The following is a 19,305-nucleotide window of genomic DNA, read 5'->3' as shown; positions in this document are numbered from 1 at the left end:
GGACCGATAGACCACTTTCGGTTTTTAATTTGGGCCATCGGATTGCAAATAATATTTGAATGTTCAAATATTTTCTTTTATTTTCCCTCTCTCTCTCTCTCTTTCTCTCTCCTCTCTCCTCTGCCGCGCACGTTCCTTTTTCCCCATGCATCCGTTCTCTCTTCTCTCTCCTCTCTCCTTCTTTCTCTTCTCTTTTCTTCTCTCTCCCTTTCCTTTTCTTTTCTTCTTCTTTCTCTTCCTTCTCCGCCGCGTCTGGTTCGACTTCACCTCCGCTTCTGCTCGCCCTACCGACGCCGACCGCTCGAGTTCGCCCGCCGCTGCCAAGCCGCCGCTGCCGCTGGGGCAACAGCTTCGACCGCCGTGCCGCGTTACATGTCCCGCTCACCAAGTCGCCCCGACCGATCGGTCTCCTCCTCCGCGCACACAAAGAAGAAGCTCGCTGTCATTGCGTCCGGGTTGAATGTCCTGGGGCTGCTGTCCAGCTTGTCCCGCCCAGCTACCCGACGCCCGAGCTGCTTCGCCGTCGCCGGCGCTCGAGCGCCCCAGTACTGGGTACCACCCGTCTCAGCCCACTTCTTCTCCTCCCCTGTTCTGGCCAAATCTTCGTCGCCCCAGCTCGCCGCCGTCGGTGCCACCGCCCCACGCCTCACCACCATCACCACTCCGTCTCCTTCCCTCTCCCTCTTGCCGTGTCTCTCCCCCTCCTGCTCTCTCTCTTTCTCGGCCGCTCTAGGGCTTCGCCGGAGCCGCCGCTCGCCTTTACTGTTCCGGGCGCGGATCCGCCGCTGTCCAGCCGCCATTGCCACTTGCTCACCTCTATTTGGAGCCTAGGAATCCAAGTGAGTACAACCCTAAACCCTAATTAGACTAATGTGTGTTTCTAGATGGGTTTTAGGGTTTAATTAGGTTAATTTGGGGGTTAAATTGTGGAGGTGATTAGGGGATGTCATTGTGGCGGATTCGGTGAATTAGTGTGATGAATTAATGGAGGTTTAGTGGCCCGAGAGGCGCTGTACATTGGCTGGACAGGTTTGGATCGGAATGGCCCGAGTTCGGGAAAGTTCGGGTTTGAAATGGGGATTATAGTACGCACCTTATTTGATCTTGTGGTGGCTGACTAGAATGGTGTTTTGGGGAGTCTAATGGAGCATTTTGAGGATATTTAGTGGCCTAGAGGGACTGGTGTGGGGGCTGTCCATATCGGGTTTGAATCGGACAAGGCGCGATCAATTTGGGGGTTAGTTTGTGGAGGCTGTTAAGGGCTGATGTTGTGGCGCATTCGGTGGGTTAGCATGATGTTCTAATCGAGGTTTAGTGGTCTGAGGTGTGCTGGATAGTGGCTGAACGTTGACGCCTTGGTTCGGGTACAAATTGTGAATTTGGCGGGTGTAAATTGAAGACCGAATAGCGGCTGTTTTCATGGCGGTTTTGGTGGTCTAACGGGATCATTTTAATGAGGTGTAATGACTTGGAATGTGCTGCATGAAGGCTGAAAGTATTGGAATGATTCGGCCCGAGTTTGGGGTTAATTTCGGGTTCAAATGTGGATTATAGTGCGCGCCTCATTTGGTCCTCATGGTGGCTGATTTGAGTGATATTTTGGGGAGTCAAATGGAGTGTTTTGAGAACATTTGTTGGCCTAGGACGATTTGTTTGGTGGCTGTCCATACCGGGTTTGAATTGGTCTATGAGCGATCAATTTGGAGGTTAATTGTGTGATTATCGGGAATGTTTAGGTTGGCGGGCTAAGTGGCTGACTTGTACTGGGTTGTGATCAATTTTGTGGTGCCGTGTCACGTGCCTAGTGTGACTAAGAATGGAGTCTCTTGCCGGGCCTCGAGTGCGTGAATTGATGTTGACTCAATTGTGTGATTTGTATGCGTAAATTATGTGCCAAGTTTGTGCCATGGCTGGAATGGATGGTTGATTACTTGGGCTTGTGATTTATTGAATTGAGCATATTATGTGGTGAATTGAATAAGCGGCGTTGTGCAATTGAATGCTCATTGTGAAAATCGTGAATGCCCGAGTGTGAAGTTTATGGCCATGAGTTTGCATCACGAGCATTGGCACGGCATGTGCATTTACAAGTGTGCTCGAGTGACATGTGCATTGTGATCACCTAAAATGCCCTGATGCGTTTAACGCGGGGTTCAGATGAAAATTGGTACTTGTGAATGTGTGATCACAATAAACCCTGATGCGTTTTACGCGGGGTAGTGAACCCGTCCTGAGGCGTGTTACGCGGGACGATGCCCGGCCTACCGGAAGATGGCCAAACCTAATGCGTTTTACGCGGGTGTTGTGCCATGAGCCTGATGCGTTTTACGCGGGCTAGAGATCGATCTCGAAGTGATGGACCTGATGCGTTTTACGCGGGTCGGACCTGATGCGTTTAACGCGGGTCGGACCTGATGCGTTTAACGCGGGTCGGAGGAGAAATTGATAAATGGCAAGTGTGCTGAGTGCAAGCGTGCGAAAATGCATTGATGAGGCGTGAGCACGCGTATGAGCACGAGCATAAGCATGACATGCGTTGTGACCAAGTAATGTGCGCATGTGTTGCGTTTGGGTCCTATGTTTTATTCTTGAATTGTAAGTGCCTAACTTGCAGGGCAAGGTCAGTATTGGATTTGGGCCCGAGGGCCTAAGTCAATTATGGCTTGATTGGTGTGTTGTTTAGTGCTCGTCAGGAGGTGCATGTTAGCCTAGCTTAGGTTTAGGGAACCTACTCGCTGAGATTCATTCTCACTGTTGTTGAAAATCAATTTTTCAGACCCCCGACCTTGAAGATGACAGGCGTACCGATACATTTTGGAAGGAGCCTCGGTTAGATATAATGCTTGACCGCCGAGCCACTTACCCCCCTTTTTGTCAGTAGTGGCCTTGACCCGCTTTTGATTTTTGATGATCGGGTTGTATATGAATATTGTATATGATTTCCAGTATTAGTGCAATCGTTGTTGTTGGTTTCTGTGGCTATCCTTGGTTGTGTATTTATCTTTGTACGGGTGGTTTTAATTACTTCCGCATGTGCTTTAAATCTCTGTGTTGGGTGTTGGGTCGGCGACACGTCCTGGGACGTCGCACACGAATCGACCTTCGCGAGGGATGTGGCGCGCCGAGGAGAGCGGGGCGTGACAACTATAGGGAGCAATGTATTATGTGACAAACAATGTAATAATTGTTGTGTTTAATATCATATCAAAATTTGAGATATATATAATCAAATTTAATATTCAATTGAGTCATTATAAGTATGCTAAATTAGTGTATTGTGAACTATACAGTAACTAATATATTGCATATAAATATATTTCAAGAGGGAAAATTCCAAATAAAAGCCTAAAGTGCTCTCATTTTCTCAAATAAAGGCTTGAATTGGACCTTATTTCAGATAAAAGCTTGAAGTGTCATTGTTTTCTCAAATAAGAGCCTGAAGTAGACCTTGTTTCAAATAAGGGCCAGAAGAGCTCAAAGAAGTGCCTAATCCTACCAACTAATCAAGGGCATTTTCATCCTTTTTTTATTTTTTTATTTATTTTTTTCCTCTTTTCTTTTCTTTTTTTCTATTTCTTTTGTTTTCTCCGTCGCCGACCATCGCTAGCCAATGAGGGCCCGGCGACCCTCGCCAACCATTGGGCGAGGGCCCAGCCGGCCACTAAGAAAATAATGGCACTTCAAGCCCTTACACTACAAAAAAACAAGAGATTAGCGACGAATTTTGTGACGAAAAATTTGGCAAAATCCATCGCTAATCGAATTTGCAACGAAATTAGCGATGGAAAAAATTCCGTCGCTAATTCGGCGTCGCAAAATTTTACAACGGAAAATTTCAATTTCCGTCGCTAAATTGCGACGGAAAAAAATTCGTCGCAAAATTCGTCGGAAATAATTCGTCGCAAAATTTATCGCAAATTAGCCACGAACTTTATTCGTCGCAAATTAACTACGAACTTTATCCGTCGCAAAATTCGTCACAAAATTTGTCGTAAATTAGCCACGAACTTTATTCGTCGCAAATTTCGTCACAAAATTCGTCGCAAATTAGCCACGAACTTTATCCGTCGCAAAATTCGTCGCAAATAATTCGTCGCAAATTAGCCGTAAACTTTATTCGTCGCAAATTAGCCACGAACTTTATCCGTCGCAAATAATTCGTCGCAAATTAACCACGAACTTTATTCGTCGGAAAATTGGTCGCAAAATTGGTTGCTACTTATTCATCGCAAAATTCGTCGCAAATTAGCCATGAACTATATTCGTCGCAAAATTCGTCGCAAATTAGCCACGAACTGTATTGGTCGCAAAATTCGTCGCTAAATATTCGTCGCAAATTATACACCATTTGGGCCATCAAATCTTGTCCATAGTGTTGACACCTAAATTTTAGCTATTTTTTTAGTCATTGTTGACACCTAAATTTTGACTAACCATTTAGTGATTAATTACATAGAAAATTAGGGATTAAATTTTAGTCCCTAACAAAAATAATAATTAAATTGCATATAGATTTTAGGAGCATTTATAGTAATTGGCTCATATAGTTGCATTTACATTAGACCGGCGGCGGATGGACTTGAGTGAATGATTCTGAGCTTAACTAGACTAAGCCCACGGTAATGAAAATTTGACCTAGCCCATTAATTATCATTACCAAAATTCATTGGGGTATTTGTCAAATTGATTTGTCCTGGGAAGTGAATATAAAGAAAGAGGGCAAAATTGATTCTGTGGATTGCGTACAAAAATTTGGTCAACAAAGAAAGGTTTGAAAAAGGAAAGGATAAGCCGCAATATATTCTAGAATTTTTGGAAGGAAATTGAGTTCTATCTTTTTTTCATGAAAACCCTAGGGTATGCCACCTATAAAAGGCCACTTACGGACAAAAGAGGGAGCCACATAGTAGAACACACGGCCACAAGAAAGCGAGAAAGAAAAATCAAAGAGAGAGAGAGAGATTGTTTCTGTTCTTTCCGCAGGAGGCTCAACTCACGAGGGTAAAGGTGGAGAGCAAAACGTCTCCACGTTCTGCACTCACAGAGAAGCCAAAAAAAAAAAAAAGCGAAAGACAATACAGAAAAGTGAGAAAAGGGAGAGTGTCATCTTCTTCCTTTGGCCACGTTCTGCACTCACAGAGAAGCCAAAAAAAAAAAGAAGCGAAAGACAATACAGAAAAGTGAGAAAAGGGAGAGTGTCATCTTCTTCCTTTGGCGTTCCCGCTTGGAGCTTCGATTTGCAACTCGCCAGCACCGACGAAGCCCAACGTAGCACCTGCACGAATATCGCGACGCTGCTTTCTTTGTCTTGGCGCTACCTGCCCACGCCAAAGACCAGCTGCATTCGATGCACTCGACAATTCGTTGCAACTTCGGCACCTTCACAGCGGGCCGACGCTTCCAGTGAGCACTTTCAGGCGAGATCTCAATTTTGCAGAGCAGTCCCGACACCAGCCACTGCTCGGTGTCCAGTTCCTTCCAAAAAAATCTCAGCAACACAGCAAACGTCCACCAAACCGGCTCCAGCGTCTCGTCCGGCGAGGCCTCGTCGCACCCAGTCCGCAAGCGAGACCCCAGTGACAATCCTTTTCGCTGTCTTTATTGCAGGTTTTGAGTCGGTCCCAGTAAGTCCATCCCAGCTTAGAGCCATTCGGTGGTCAAAGAAAAAGCATCCAGCCAAAAGAGGATTGCACGGTCAAAGTTTTCAGTGGGGACTCAGACACATCAACTCACGAAGAGATTTGCATATTTAGAGTTCGCATTTGACTTGGTGGTTCAAAGCTCACCAAGCTCAATAGCCGCACTCTTTCGCCGTCGTCGACACCAAGTAGCCAAGCTAGCGGCTATCCTTGGTCGTGAACCATCATCCGCCAGTCCAATCCAAACTTGGAAAGCAAATATTCGAATTAGGTAAAGATCTCATTTAATTTGATTTTTGAGTATATTGCTTCTTTATTTGAAATATTACAATTTTGTGTGAATCTTTGAATGATAGAAGGTGCCTTGCTTAATTTAAAGACTGCGATTTAACTGAATATTCTTTGGAAATCTTGGATGTGTATTACTTGTCAAATTTGAATAGAATTTGAAAATTTCAAAATCTTTTGAATATATTCAAGTTATTCAAGATAGCAAAATCTTTTCAAGATGTGATCGGTTAGGAAAATCTCCTAATCCGCAACTGCACATATGGGAATAAGTCTATCTATCAGGCTTTAGATAGAGTTATTTATTTTCATAGCGGGTATTTCGAATTTTTAGGGTCGATCTGTCAGGCTTCAGATCGAAACTTAATTCGAAAGATTTAGCGGTAATAATCTTTCTACTAAAAGATTTGCGACTTAAATTTAAATTCGAAAATACATCAAAAATACAAAAAAAAATCATAAAAAAAGAAAATAAAAAAAATTGCACCTTTGAGCTCTAAGTCAGAATTCATCAAAATTGCCGAATTGAGCGTTTTTCTTGAGATTGGTACCGAAAGGACGTTAGGATAATCTAGCATAACCAAGTCCCGGATTTATAATCTCTGGTTCATAGAAATAAAATAGTACTCCCGCTATTTTATTTAGGTTTCTAATCAACCTACCTTAAATGATTAGTGGCTCCCATTGAAAATATTTGCATGCTCATAATTGGACCTAAGTTGCAAATTGGTAGAGTTTAGGAGAATTCGAGTTAGGTTAATTAATTTAATTGGTCTAGTAATCCATTAGCCTAAGATCGGAAAACCTGATTTTTAGGTCACGACACATAGCAATAGCTACGCATTAATAAACATCATGTAATACATTCAAAACAATCAAAAGACACGTGACAACCATAGATTCCGCTTCAGAAACAGAAAACGAACAAGCCAGACACAATGCCATATAATTGAAAAATATAACTGAAGGAAAGATGCTAGTCCGCAAAAAATACTAAAAGAAGAAAGTAGCGAAGAAAGTTTCTACCCAAAGCAAAGCTCATCAGGTTGTACAGCCATAATCTTTCAGCAAGGCACAAAAAGATGAAGCGACTTTAAACTATTCAATTTTTCGAAAAATAAGGAAGAAAATATACCGTGGCAATAATAAGAAATGCTGCAACAGGAAATCTCTTCATCCTAAAAGGAGGAACAGAATAGATGGCTCCAAGAAAAAGACCCAGACTGTAAAGAGAAGTAATGAATGATCCAAAGTTTGAAGCAACGATCGACAGGCCAGTCACTGCAAAAAATATCACCAAAAGCCAGGCATGTTGAATAGAAAGATCTCCTGCTGCTATAGGCAAATAAGGTTTGTTGACCCTGAAATAAGACAAAAAAGATACTAATCATAAAACTGGAGGGTAAGCTCGGGACATTGATCCTCAAAAGCATAGGCATGACAAGAAGGTCAATTAAAAAACTAGAACTCCAAAGAACCGTGAGTTCTTGCATGGTACCTCAAACACTGACCTAAATCTGATGTCCAGCAAAAATTGGGATGTCACATTTTTTCATTATGAACACATGCATTCTTTCTCACTTTAAACATCTATGCTGAAGTCGGAAGAACTTTTGCTCTGTTTCTCAGTTCCAATATCTTGGTAGTTTTTCATTTCTTCTCATGCTAGTAATAGTGACGCCGTAACCAACGCCCATCTAGCCAGATATAATTTAATAAAACAATGTTCCAGCAAGCACCACGTACTTGTCAATGCCGATATCAAATATCTGATTGATGCCGACAATATATCCATTCCCACATATTAGAGCAAAAAGACCAGAGAATGCTTTAAGCAGAAGAGACCACTTTATCAGGTGCGAGTTCTCGATCAGAGCTCTAGCCACCAATGAACTGTTGATGAGCAACAGTAAGTTCAAGTAAACTGGGGCAAGCAGGGAGAGACAAAACATAAGAAAAACTAAAGTGTTATGATCAGCTAATTGTAAATAACTATGGCAGAAGGAAAAGAATACTTACAAGGAACCCAGAGCTGTTCCTCTTATTGTATGAGGTCTTAAAAATCTCCAACATGCATCTTTAAAATCAGAGACTTTACTCGATATAGGATCAGATCCAGCTGCTCCAACTCGAGCACAGGCCTAGCAGAATGTGTACACTCAATTATGGCACAAGTAAACTAGAAAGACTCTAGGACACGAGGAATGTCAGATGAACAGAGTGTGTGATCATGCATCTTCCAACAGATATGTAACTGAAGCTTTGTCAAATAGTTAATCGAGAATCATGCATAAGAAAACTCTTCAATTGACTTTTAAAATCTCAGCTGTGATTTTTCTTCTTATTCAAGGTGCATTATGACAATCGTCCAATTATTATATTGGCTCGGGTTAAAGAACAACTCCTCATCAAGTTGTCCATTATATATCTTCTTTAGTCTGATATCAAGACACACTATAGGTATCAAAGCTTCTTCTTTTTTCTAGTGAAAACTGCTGCTACACCAAATCCATACAGTGATGGGAAACCCTTAGTAGAGAACTGCTACTACACTAAATCCACTTTGATGGATAATTCTTAGTACACACTCAAGCCTATGCAAGAAGATGGACAATTGCCCCCCACCCACTAACACCTAAACTGTTTTCCCTCTTTTCTTTGGGTGTTGGGCCAACAAATCCCATATCTTCATTAAGCAGCACCCCACCTATTGGAGTTTTAATGTTGAGCCGTTCACTTGCTCTCGGCAACGTGATAAGCAGGACCATGTATTCCAGTCACATTCACATCTCATCCAAATTTCCAGGCAGATCCAGCTGCCAACCCCTCATAGTATGGCACCAATACTGCCTGTAAGCAGAATAATTAATCTCTTTTATTGATCAGAAAGTACGGTATATATACACATCAAAATCCCAAAGACCATTATACCCTTTTTTACCCTTTAACACTCCCCCTCAAGCTGGAGCATGGATATCAAGCATGCCCAGCTTGTTACAGATATACTCAATCCTACTTCCCCCTAGAGATTTGGTGAAAATATCAGCTAGTTGTTCACCGGTCCTAACATGACTAGTAGAAATAACTCTCGCTTGAAGTTTCTCATGGACAAAGTGGCAATCAACTTCGATATGCTTGGTACGCTCATGGAAAACTGGATTTGAGGCAATATGGACAGCTGCTCGATTATCACACCACAACTCCATTGGCGCAGGGTCTTCGAATCCAAGTTCAACTAATAATTGACGCATCCAAACTAGCTCACAGGTAGCTTGAGCCATAGCTCTGTATTATGATTCTGCACTTGATCTAGCCACAACACTTTGCTTCTTACTCTTCCAAGATACTAGGTTTCCTCCTACAAAGGTACAATACCCTGACATAGACCTCCTATCTATAGGAGTTCCTGCCCAATCAGCATCTGAGAAGGCTTCCACCCTTCTGTGACCATGATCCTGATAAATGAGACCACGACCAGGAGCTTTCTTCAAGTATCTCAAAATTTTGATTACAGCAGCCCAATGTGAGGTACGGGGAGAAGACATAAACTGACTCACAACACTCACAGGAAAAGAAACATCAGGTCGAGTGATAGTCAGATAATTTAGCTTTCCAACAAGTCTTCGATACCTCTCCGGATCATCCAACACTCACCATCCTCCTTCGTCAATTTAGAGCCCACTTCCATTGGTGTATCCAAAGGGTTTAGCACCTAGCATACCTGTCTCTGTAAGCAAATCCAGAACATATTTTCGTTGTGAGATATAAATACCTTTCTTCGCCCGTGCTACTTCGATACCCAGAAAATATCTAAGAAGACCCAAATCCTTTGTCTAAAACTGCTGTTGCAAATACCTTTTCAACTCTTTAATCCCTGTAGAATCATCTCCAGTTATGACAATATCATCCACATAAACTACAAGGAATATCCGACCAGCTCCAGAAACTCGATAAAACATAGAATAATCTCCAGTACATCTACACAACCCAAACTGGAGTACCGCCTCAGTAAACTTCCCAAACCAGGCTCTGGGAGACTGTTTCAAGCCATATAAAGATTTGTTTAAGCGACAAACATGACCTGAGCAACAAACCCTGGTGGTTGCTTTATATACACCTCTTCCTGTAAATCTCCATGAAGAAAGGCATTCTTTACATCGAGCTGAAACATAGGCCAACAAGCAGACGCAGCCAAAGAAAACAAAAGACACACAGAGGTCATCTTAGCCACCGGAGAAAAAGTATCGCCATAATCAACCCCATAAATCTGTGCATACCCTTTAGCAACCAGTCTAGCTTTGAGACGAGCAAGAGAACCATCAGGGTTAACCTTAACAGTATATACCCACTTACATCCAATGGTTGTTTTCCCTGCAGGCAAAGGAACAAGATCCCAAGTCTGATTTTGGTCCAGTGCCTGTAATTCCTTTTCCATAGCTGCCCTCCAGCCTGGACTAGATAATGCTTCAGCAACAGTTTTAGGAATAGGATGATTATCAATGGTCATTAGACTAGCTCGACAAGAGGCAGATAAACCAGAATATGAGACAAACTGGGCAATAGGGTGTTTGGTACAACTACGAACTCCTTTGCGATGAGCAATAGGAATATCGAGATCAAGATGTGACTGACTTACCTCAGGTTGAGAAGACAAAGTAGATGAGATAGGCTGAGGTACATCTGCAGGGGGCTCCACATGCTGACGAGGACGTCTACTATAAACATATTGGACAGGTGGAGGAATAACTGGAGAGTCCGAAGTGGGTGTTGATGTTAGTGGTCTGCCCTAAGAATCAATCAAGATTGATACTCTAATATTAGTTGTGGATTAAGTTATGTCGAAAAATCGATCTTCACTATACTTAGGTAGTCATAATGTCTTGCTAGAAACCGCTTATGACTTGTGGGCCAAAAGAGTTTTGGGCACACTGCTAATGTTTAGTGAACCTACAGGGTCGCACACAATAGCGAACGGACTTAATATTGTCTGTGCGCCTTGATCTACTTAAGAAGTAGATTTTAATTTATTCTCCTATTTAAATTATCTATGCGGTCGTGCGCGTTATGGATAACGATTAAACGTACGATTGAAGGTGGACAGTTTGGCGGGCCCAAAATAGCCCGACCCACTTCTTTTAATTTCGCTAGATAATGAGGCTGTATAAATAGATAGAGAATCGTTCTCTGTCTAGGGTTTTTCGATAGAGTATCGAAAATCAAAAGGCGTTCAAGAAAAGGAACTTCAAGATCTTTCGCTAGCACGTGGATCGTTGGAGAATTCCGTTCGTGTGTGTGGATACCGGTAGAGGCGCAACACTTGGGGCGCTCATCCAGACACAATCAGTTGCTGATTTATCTTCGATCTGCAAAAGGTACGTATCGAAATTCCTTTCCGATTTTAATATACACATGGATCCTGTCTAGGGTTCTATATTCCGCTGTGTTGTTTTCGTTGATGAACCCTACAGTGGTATCAGAGCTGCTTGTGATATATTCAAGTTGAATTGGAAACTCTAATTATTGATACATATGATGTATGACTGAAGTGAGTCTCAATTAGGGTTAGATGAATTTAAAATATGAATTGATATGATCAATTGAGAAGGAACGAAGCAGGGATGGATCGATCTTGTTCCGCTCGCGCCTGGGCTGTTGCCCGAGGCGGAGACGGCGGGCGGAGACGGCGGCGCGTCTGGGTGTTGCCCGAGGCGGAGACGGCGGTCGGAGACGGCGGGGCCTCTGGGTCTGTTGCCCGAGGCGGAAACGGCAGTGCGCCTGGTCATCCGGCGCATCAAGGACTCGGGGCGTTCAGCCAGATGCGTACGGTGAGGGCGCGGGAGGTGGCAGCGACGGATAGTCTCCCGAGAACATAGAAGTGAGACTTCTGTCTATGTTTTCGGGGCTCTCCTGGAAAACAGAATTGAGAATTCTGTCTAGGTTTCGGGGGCGCTGCCCCTTCGAACCCCGCTCGCTGACCGGTCAGCGAGACCACCGCAAGGGGCTCGCCTCTTTGACCCCTCGGGCGCCGCCCCCTCGACTCCAGAGGGCGCAGCCCCTTGACCCCGCATGGAATTGGTCTTTCCCGTATGATTGATATATCTTTGTTATTATAAGTGATGCTTTGTTGATGTTCAGAACATGCATACATTCACCACTACATAATTATTAAGAGTCCCTCATAAAATTAAGTAATAATATGATGCATTTCCAATCATACACCTATTAAGACTTGAATCGTCAAAAGATGGGCCTGCCAAAGCAGGGTGTCTTTAACTATTTGAGTAAAATAGGATGGATAATGGTTATCCATATGTTAAGATTGGTTTACTTAACGAGGCTATCAAAACGGTTTTGGGCCTTGAGGCATAGTGTTTGGGGATATGATATGAGATATCAACCCCAACAACCAAGAGTTGTATTCGATACAATTGACAAAGGGTTGTCTACCTAAATAACTTAGTCTTGAGCGGTAAGCCAAAGTTTACTCGAGTCTTGGTAAAATATGGGTCTTGGTCCACTATACTTATTGGGACATATATTACAAAAGTATAGTGGGAGTTTATTATAAGTAATATTAATGAACAATTCACTTTGCATATTTGTTGTAGATAATGGCAAATAGCTCTGCATCACACTTTTCACTGCGATCTGTCCTTGAGAAGGACAAATTGAATAGTTCAAACTTCTTGGACTGGTATAGAAGCTTGAGAATTGTTCTCAAGCAGGAGAAAAAGGATTATGTCCTGGAGAAACCAATCCCTCAGAAGGCACCTCCTTCCAATGCTTCCCATGCTGAAAGGAATGCTTATCAGAAGCATAAAGATGATGCATTGGATGCATCATGTCTAATGTTAGCTACCATAAACTCAGACCTTCAGAAGCAGTTTGAGAACGTGGATGCCTATGATATGATCATGAACCTAAAAAATTTGTTTCAGGAGCAGGACGCACTGAAAGGTACCAAACGGTAAAGACATTAATTGAGTGCAAGCTAGCAAGTGGGAGCTCAATTAGCCCACATGTCATAAAGATGATAGATTATATTGAAAACCTGGAGCGACTGGGCTCTCCCATTAGCCAAGAGTTGGCTACTGACATTATTCTTCAGTAATTGCCTCAAGATTATGACACGTTTGTTATGAACTATAACATGCATAATCTGAATAAGTCTTTGACTGAACTGCATGGGATGCTCAAAACTGCTGAGCAAAATATCAAGAAGGAACCTACCCCTAATGTTCTCATGGTTCAAAAGGGGAAAGGCTTTAAGAAGCCAGGTAAGGTCAAGGGTAAGGGTAAGGGCATTAAGCCCAAACCCAAATCCAATACCAAACTGGGTCCGACTGCTGATGCTGTATGCTTCCATTGTGGGGAGAATGGACATTGGAAGAGGAATTGCAAGAAATATTTGGAGGATCTGAAGAAAAAGGGAAGTGAGACTTCCGATTCAGGTATTTATGTTATAGAAGTAAATGTTACTACTAGTTCTACTTCATGGGTATTGGATACCGGTTGTGGTACTCACATTTGTATGAATGTGCAGGGACTAAAACGAAGTTGAACACTTACAAAAGGTGAAGTGGAGCTACGTGTTAGGAATGGAGCAAGAGTTGCTGCATTAGCCGTAGGAACATATGATGTAGCTTTACCTTCTGGCATGATTTTAGAACTGAATAATTGCTACTATGTACCTGCTATACGCAGGAATATTATTTCTGTTTCTTGTTTGGACAAGGAAGGTTTCTGTTTTGATATAAAGAACAATAGTTGTTCGTTTTATCTTAATGGATTATTTTATGGCAGCGCCCATATTGTGGATGGGATATATGTTCTAAATCTTGATGTGCCAATCTATAATATAAATACAAAAAAGTTTAAATCTAATGATTTGAATCCAACCTACCTATGGCATTGTAAATTAGGCCACATAAACGAGAAACGAATTCACAAGCTTCATAGCGATGGACTATTAAATTCATTTGATTTTGAATCATTTGATACATGTGAATCTTGTTTAGTTGGAAAAATGACAAAAGCTCCTTTTACTAATCAAAGTGAGAGGACAAAAGAATTATTGGCCCTTATACATACTGATGTGTGTGGACCACTAAGTTCTACAGCCAGAGGAGGTTATCAGTACTTCATTATATTTACTAATGATTTCAGTAGATATGGATATGTTTACTTGATGAAACATAAATCCGACTCCTTTGAAAAGTTCAAGGAATTTCAGAATGAAGTACAGAATCAACTTGGCAAGAATATCAAGGCTCTTCGATCCGATCGAGGAGGAGAATATTTAAGCCAAGAGTTCAATGACCATCTCAAAGAGTGTGGAATTGTTTCACAGCTCTCTCCTCCTGAAACACCACAGTGGAATGGTGTCTCTAAGAGGAGAAATCGAACTTTGTTAGACATGGTTCGATCAATGATGAGTCATTCAGATCTTCCATTATCTTTCTGGGGATATGCACTCGAGACAGCTGCGTTTACACTAAATAGAAGTCCATCAAAAGTCAGTAGAGAGACACCATATGAGATGTGGACAGAAAAAGTTCCTAATATGTCTTTTCTAAAGATTTGGGGTTGCGAAGCTTATGTAAAACGTTTACTTTCTGATAAGCTTGGACCCAAATCTGATAAATGCTTCTTTGTGGGATATCCTAAAGAAACGAAAGGATATTACTTTTACAATCCATCAGAGAACAAAGTTTTTGTTGCTCGAAATGGTATCTTTTAGAGAAAGAGTTTCTTACTAAAGGAACCAAAGGGGAGTAAGGTAAACCTCGAAGAAGTTATTGTGCCACAAGAGGGTGTTCCAGTTCATGAGGAACCTCAATTAGATCTACAAAGAGTTGTAGAGTCTACTCCAGTGGCACCTATAGTTCGTAGGTCTGAAAGAACACATCGTGAGCCTATGAGATATGGTTTTCACGTGACAGAACAACGTCATCTATTGTTAATAGAAAATGACGAACCTACGACCTATACAGAAACTATGATGGGCCCAGACTCTGATAAATGGCTTCAGGCCATGAAATCCGAAATGGACTCAATGTATCAAAACAAAGTTTGGACTTTGATTGATCCACCCGAAGGTGTCAAACCTATAGGGTGCAAGTGGGTTTTCAAGAAGAAAACTGATATGGATGGAAATGTTCACATCTATAAAGCACGGCTAGTAGCTAAAGGTTTCAAACAAACTCATGGTATTGACTATGACGAGACATTTTCGCCAGTGGCCATGCTTAAGTCCATTCGGATTATCCTAGCGTTTGCTGCATATTATGACTATGAGATATGGCAAATGGATGTAAAGACAGCTTTCCTTAATGGAAAACTAGAGGAGCATGTGTATATGACACAACCTGAAGGCTTTACATCACCAGATAACACTGGGAAGATATACAAGCTTCAACGTTCTATTTATGGATTGAAGCAGGCATCATGGAGCTGGAATATTCGTTTTGATGAAACTGTCAAAGAGTTTGACTTCATTAGAAACAAAGAAGAAGCTTGTGTATACAAGAAGTCTAGTGGGAATGCAATTATGTTTCTAGTGTTGTATGTGGATGACATACTACTCATTGGAAACGACATTCCTATGCTTCAGTCAGTTAAGACATCGCTAGGAAAATTTTTCTCCATGAAGGACATGGGAGAAGCAAACTATATCTTGGGGATCAGGATCTATAGAGATAGATCTAAGAGACTTATTGGACTGAGTCAAAGTACATATGTTGACAAAGTCATCAATAGGTTTAATATGCAAGATTCCAAGAAAGGTTTTCTCCCGATGACACACGGCATAAGTCTTAGCAAGACTCAGTGTCCTTCAACACAAGATGAGCGAGACCGCATGAGTAAGATTCCTTATGCATCAGCTATGGGATCCATGATGTATGCTATGTTATGCACTCGTCCTGACGTTGCTTATGCATTGAGCATGACAAGTAGATACCAGTCAGATCCAGGGGAACCTCACTGGATTGCTGTCAAGAATATCCTTAAGTACTTGAGAAGAACTAAGGATTTATTCTTAGTCTATGGAGGTGAGGAACAAATCACTGTAAATGGTTACACTGATGCTAGTTTCCAAACCGACAAAGACGACCTTCGATCATAGTCAGGTTTTGTCTTTTGCGTGAATGGTGGAGCGGTGTGCTGGAAAAGTTCCAAGCAGGAAACTCTTGCAGATTCTACGACAGAAGCTGAGTATATTGCTGCTTCAGAAGCATCAAAGGAAGCTGTTTGAATTCGAAAGTTCATAGAAGAACTGGGAATCAGTCCCACTAGTTCGATTCCAGTGGACCTCTATTGTGACAGCAATGGGGCCATAGCTTTGGGTAAAGAGCCTAGGTCTCACCAGAAGACCAAACACATACTCAGGAAGTATCATCTCATTCGAGAATTCATTGAAAGAGGTGATGTCAAGTTGTGCAAAGTTGCAACAGAGTTGAATACAGCTGATCCGTTGACGAAGGCTCTTCCACAACCTAAGCATGCGCGTCATTGTAACGCTTTAGGCCTTAGACACATTAGTGATTGGTCTTGATATGAGTGGGAGTATATGTGATATACATTTTCATTGTTCATTAATAATATATATATATTATATTTGATTTCGATTTAATTTGAGTATACAATTGAATGCGAAATCTTTATCCCCTGAATATTGAATATCCTTAATAGATAATCAAATACGTGATTTGATCGTGAAACTCTATTAATAGAGTGGATATTAATATTCTAAATGTCCCTAGTCAATTGCCATTGTGCATTGGGACGCAAATGGCGTTTGAGACTAGTATGTGAGTCAACTGATGACCAAGTTTCACGGGTATGAATATAGAGATATAAAGTTGATCACATGGAATACATGTTGGAGAACATTGTATTGGACCGACCCGCTATGAAAATACTGTAGGATTGTTATATAATGTCATCAGTATTTCTCATCACAGCTATAGAGTATAGTCCTTTGACCTGAGTCTGCCATGGTTTCCTAGACGTGGATTGGCATGCTTTAACATTGCCAAACGTCAGCCGTAACAGGTGATTATAAAGGTAATGGCTGGGTATGTCATGAAGCGTGCTGAGTGATGCGAGTAGACAAGATAGGATTTGTCCCTCTCATATAACGAGGGTATGATTTCCTGGCCTCCCGTAGAGTTGAGACTGTGAAATGCATGGCCATGCTCAAGTGAGTTGAAGAGTCAACTACTTGTTTTGACAGTCTAACTGCGGTATCGGGAAAATGAGTTTAAGCTATATAAGGATGACACTTGTCCTGCCTTATGCTTAACTCGGAAATCAAGTGACAAAGAGACTTAGTTTATATGATTGGTTCTAGTGCAAGTGGGAGATTGTTAGTGGTCTGCCCTAAGAATCAATCAAGGTTGATACTCTAATATTAGTTGTGGATTAGGTTGTGTCGGAAAACCGATCTTCACTATACTTAGGTAGTCATAATGTCTTGCTAGAGACCGCTTATGACTTGTGGGCCAAAAGAGTTTTGGGCACACTGCTAATGTTTAATGAACCTACAGGGTCGCACACAATAGCGAACGGACTTAATATTGTCTGTGCGCCTTGATATACTTAAGAAGTAGATTTTAATTTATTCTCCTATTTAAATTATCTATGCGGTCGTGCACGTTATGAGATAACGATTAAACGTACGATTGAAGGTGGACGGTTTGGCGGGCCCAAATAGCCCGGCCCACTTCTTTTAATTCCGCTAGATAATGAGGCTGTATAAATAGATAGAGAATTGTTCTCTGTCTAGGGTTTTTCGATAGAGTATCGAAAATCAAAAGGCGTTCAAGAAAAGGAACTTCAAGATCTTTCGCTAGCACGTGGATCGTTGGAGAATTTCGTTCGTGTGTGTGGATACCGGTAGAGGCGCAACACTTGGGGCGCTCATCCAGACACAATCAGTTGCTGATTTATCTTCAATCTGCAAAAGGTACGTATCGAAATTCCTTTCCGATTTCAATATACACATGGATCCTGTCTAGGGTTCTATATTCTGCTGCGTTGTTTTCGTTGATGAACCCTACAGTTGATTCCATAATAACATATGTTAAGGAATCATCATCCACTGTAGGAGTCTCCATCGAATTATCAAAATAGACAGTAGACTCGAAAAAGGAAACATCTGCAGTGGTGAAGTACTTATGCAAAGAAGGACAATAACAACGGTAACCTTTCTGTGTACAAGAATACCCAACAAAAATGCGTTTAAGAGATCGAGGATCAAGTTTGGAAAGTTCTAGACGATGGTCACGAATATAACAAACACAACCAAATATACGAGGTGGCAAATGAAACAAAGGGTCATAAGGAAAAAGAAGAGAGTGAGGAGTGGCACCCTTAAGAACAGAGGACGGCATGTGATTGATAAGATAACATGCTGTCATAACAGCATCAGTCCAAAAGGATTTATCTACCTTCATTTCAAACATCAAACAACGAGTAATTTCTAACAAGTGACGGTTCTTCCTTTCGGCTACACCGTTTTGTTGTGGTGTATCCGAACAAGAAGATTGATGAAGAATGCCCCGTTGGGACATGAATTCAGAGAATGTTCTAGAAAAATACTCCTTGGCATTATCACTTCGAAGAATGCAGACAGAAGCAGAAAATTGAGTATGTACTTCATTAACAAACGCACAAAAAATAGAGAATAATTCAGAACGACTTTTCATTAGATATAGCCAAGTGGCTCTTGAATAGTCATCTACAAAAGTCACGAAGTACTTGAAACCCAACTTTGAAGCAGTAGGACATGGACCCCAAACATCAGAATGAACTAAAGAAAACGGCCGAGAAGCCTGTTTATTGACTCTTGGACTATAACTAATACGATGCAATTTTCCAAACTGACATGACTCACACTCAAAACTAGATAAAGAATGAAACCGAGAATCAAGTTTCTTTAAACTTGCTAAAGAGGGATGTCCCAAGCGACAGTGAACTTGATGTGGAGAAACTGCTGAACAAGCGACACTGGTAGCATTATCAAACACATATAGTCCCCCTGACATATGTCCTTTACCAATCGTCTTCTTCGTCTTCAAATCCTGAAAAACACAGGAATCAGGATAGAAGGTTATAGAACAATTATATTCTTTGATAAGATGACCAATAGACATAAAATTAAATGGAAAATTTGGGAGGTACATGACAGAGGATAAAGATATGGAGGATGTCGGTGGTACTGTGCCTATCCCTTTTACTGTGGACAGAGAGCCATCAGCTAATGTAACACTAGACGAAGACTCGTGAAAGACAGAAAAGATAACTGAAGATCCAGTCATATGATCGGTAGCACCTGAATCAATGACCCAGGGGCGAGAGGTAGATGAAAGACATG

The 19,305-nt window shown here is 41.7% G+C and overlaps 1 long non-coding RNA gene across 2 annotated transcripts; it reads right to left on the bottom strand.

Moving 5' to 3' along the window:
* Positions 1 to 6,866: 6,866 nt before the first annotated feature.
* On the bottom strand, positions 6,867 to 8,769 carry LOC115664871 (uncharacterized). Of its 2 annotated transcripts, none has more exons than XR_008815201.1 (3): positions 7,947 to 8,769; positions 7,439 to 7,820; positions 6,867 to 7,288 (listed from the first exon to the last, which is right to left on the bottom strand). It is a non-coding gene; the product is annotated as an uncharacterized LOC115664871 (long non-coding RNA). The 2 variants fall into 2 exon arrangements; XR_008815199.1 differs by having other exon boundaries at positions 7,674 to 7,820; positions 7,947 to 8,751.
* Positions 8,770 to 19,305: the final 10,536 nt, after the last annotated feature.

This window comes from Syzygium oleosum, unplaced genomic scaffold (assembly GCF_021117445.2).
Source record: "Syzygium oleosum isolate NSW1041296 unplaced genomic scaffold, Sole_v2.1 Sole_v2.43, whole genome shotgun sequence".
In the NCBI taxonomy this organism is placed as follows: domain Eukaryota; kingdom Viridiplantae; phylum Streptophyta; class Magnoliopsida; order Myrtales; family Myrtaceae; genus Syzygium; species Syzygium oleosum.
Note: the sequence above shows the minus strand (reverse complement) of the source record. Positions and strands in the feature narration are given on the sequence as shown.